This window comes from Hyposmocoma kahamanoa, unplaced genomic scaffold (genome assembly GCF_003589595.1).
Source record: "Hyposmocoma kahamanoa isolate Upper Pololo Valley unplaced genomic scaffold, ASM358959v1 67, whole genome shotgun sequence".
Classification (NCBI taxonomy): domain Eukaryota; kingdom Metazoa; phylum Arthropoda; class Insecta; order Lepidoptera; family Cosmopterigidae; genus Hyposmocoma; species Hyposmocoma kahamanoa.
Window position 1 is genome coordinate 1444023 of NW_020653855.1, and position 3634 is coordinate 1447656.

The window sequence follows — 3634 nt, forward strand, 5'->3', positions numbered from 1 at the left end:
ATGTCAGCATTACTGTGTTCCGGTTTTGAAGGGTAAGGGTGTTGGTGAGATTTCAGGCACATGGGACTTGTCAACTTATGCCCCTCAGATCTTTGTAATTTAAAGCTCTGAGTGCACTGCAACTGTTGTAGACGACACACGAGTTGTTCATCCCGTCACTTGTTGTTATAAAAAGAAAGAAAAAATCGTCACCGACGGCAGCTGTGGAAATCTCGCGAATGCCCGAGCATTCTCAAAGGCCACGGAAGACTACAAATTTAGGCTTAAAAGTTTTCGTGTTTCTCGTTAGGTAGGTATTTAATGCCAAAAAATATCATACAACATAGGAACATAGGAACGTAACATAGGAGTACTGAAACCCGCTGCTCACCGAATCGAACTCGGAACGAGAAAACCGCGAGTAATCGGGTCCCGATTTTACGATCACCTACCCACAAGTCTAAAAAGTGTTACAAGTGACCAAGTGTTTTGTTCCCGACTGAAAGACCTTTTATTGGATAATGAATTCTACAGTGTAGAGGAATTTCTTTTAAAGAAATTGTAAATATATTTTAATTTTGCACGTTCGCATTTTGAAAATATTTTATTTTTATTTGTATTTTTGTAGTTCATATTTTCTTTTCATTATTTTATTTTATATTAACAATTAAATTATTTTAATTTTTTATTGAATTGATATTCAATTATTTTTTGTGAAATTATTCCACTAGTTTGTTATAATTATGAATAATTATAAAATAATTATTGTTTACATTAATGACGATGTTATCCCTTGACATTATATTTCGAATTGTAATATTATGAAATTGATAATATGAAATAAATGATTCTAAATTATTATATTCTACATATATCATTATTATATCTATATAAATAGGCAGCTATGTAAACACCACGGTAACAGCCACAAAAGCCAAGTTCCAGGGGTATAACTACTCTATTCTACATACGTGCTGTTCAATTAATCAGAAACCCAGGACCCCGACTCAGAATCTTTTCATGTAGCGAACTGTATCAATGGGTTAAAGGGTGAGTGCTAACAACGAGTGAGCAAGGCCAAGCAAATGTACTTACAGTTTATTAATAATTTACTAGATAACACGTATGTTGCTATCAAAGCAAAACAGCAAACACTAGTCTAGGAAAAGGCGCCAAAAACAAACACGTTTAAATTTAGAATTTAAGTATAAAACTAAAACTTAAACAGACTGTAAAATATATACGAAAGAGATTTGTAGCGACGGCTGCGTTTCGCTACAATTCAAATTGAACATCGTTCTCGAATCGAAGGGCGCTTCAGATCAATCGAGTTAATACGTTCGATTCCAATTCGGATACGATATCGTTATCCAACAACGTTTACGGAGTTAATAAAATATAATAAATTAATAAAATTGAACAAATCTAGATTTTATATAAAATAAAAGATTTCCATATTACAGGGGTCTATTCAGAACCTTACGATAACTCAGTTGTCGACCGATTCGATTTCATATCGTACGATGTCTTTTCATTTATATTCACAACACCCGAATCAAACGTCAAACTGTCGTATTCGAAACCGAACCGAAATGACGTCACTTCCACTACGATTACTCGAACTTCTCGACCGGCAAAAGGTACAAACGTTATTCAGAACACAGTTATCGATTGAAAGTTACCGCACGTCCCTATTGTATACAAAGCAAGAATGTAATATGGAAATTTCTTATAATTTTAAACAAAGTCTGGATTTTGATCAATTTTATATTTTAGACCTTTATTTTTTCTAATCGAAGACTAATTTCTGTTCTTTGAGCACTACTAAGCGTGTTACATGATGAGATGCCTTTTAAGTATATGATTATCACTAGTATCAGGTTTCTTACCACGGTATGACTTCTTTTTATTTTCCCGATATTTCTATATGTGGGAGCTCGTATATCGGTCAGACTAAACGAACAATTGTCGATCGTATGAAGGAACACATCCGAGCAGTAAAAAACAATGATGCACAGAAGTCGGCTATAGCACTACATCTCACACAGACTGACACTAACCACTGGATCGAGTTGCATAGGCCCCAGGTACTCTCGACAGAACGTCACTACATACCACGGTTGGTACGAGAAGCCATCGAGATCACGAAGTACAAAACATTTAACCGTGATGATGGTTTTAAACTGTCCAGTGCATGGAATCCGGTCCTTAGTGCGTGCAGTAATAAAAACAAAAACACCTCGAGTTCAGTTTCGCGTGTGGATACAGTGAGTGTGGTTTGTGTGAAAAAAGTGAGTGACAATGGTAACGCCACAACAAATCGCGATGAAGGTAGTCGTCGACAGCGCAAGAGGGTAGACAGATATGTCTGCTCATAAAGCTGTCATCTGCCGCCGTCCAGTCAACCCGTGACCATGGAGCGTGCAACCGTTCCGAAATATCGGGAAAATAAAAAGAAGTCGTACCGTGGTAAGAAACCTGATACTAGTGATAATCATTTAGTGAATAACCACGAAAGTCTTAAAATCTATATAGCCTTTTAAGTATGATTGAAATTGTTAGTTTTGTTTTGTAGGTTCCACGCTTTCTTATTAGTTCTTTTAGAGGAGTAGTCATTTTATATTAAGTAAATATTAAATCTAGCAAATACTTATCTTATTTAAACTTTGTATTGAGAACTGAAAGATAAGTGGTGCATGCTAATTAACTTGAAAAAAAATTGGAACAATCCAAATGCAATGATAAATTAGTAACGTAGTAATAAATTATACTAATCTTGGGTGCATATGCGTGTAGCCAAAAAAAAAGCGCCGTGCGTTAGTTTCTGTTTAAAGGCCAGCTGATTTGAGCATCCGACGATCTGAGCTGGACCAGCACAAGCGCAATAGGCCGGGAAATTAACAGGAAGAGCGCCGCCTAAAGCTTGACAGCAAGCAATCATCAGCTGTGAATAAATAATAAATGGACAGCTATGTTAATAATGCTAATCACTGAAGCTGCGAATGCCTCAAACAATGCATGGATTGTGCTAAAACAAGATTGTAGTTCATTTACAGAACTTTACGTGTTGGGTACTGTGATGAAGTATATGAAGACTTCAATGAACCACAGCATAACATAATGTGCGAACACAGATGTATCAATAGGTATATCGATTGCGGGATTGCAACGAATTAAATGACGATTTCAATGAACATACAAAATGTGGTTGTGCAAACACAACACACTTGAGATTTATTACGCAACGAGTTGCAAGTTAATACAACTTCACGAATTAAATTGTAACTCAATTTGACTCTGCGTAAATGTGTGGGATTTGGGATGGAAACGGATAGATTGGAACGAACTCACAGATTTCCTTTCCTGTACAAAATGGCGTGCGCTGGCGCTGCTGCGTGCGTGTCTCTGAATTTATTCGGCTCGATATGACCACTTGTTTACGCAGGAATGCAGGGTGTGAAAGAAAGGTCTTCTGTTCGTTTTCAATATGCTGAATGTAATGTACTTAGAAATTAATTAAAAAAAATAATATTTAAACAATGCGTCTGATGCGCTAATTCTCGCAGAGTGAGAAAAAAAGAAAATGACAGCTCCGATGCGAGGCGAAGTGTGGGAGGCGGGCCGGCTGCGCTTTTTTATCGCGTGCATTAACAAT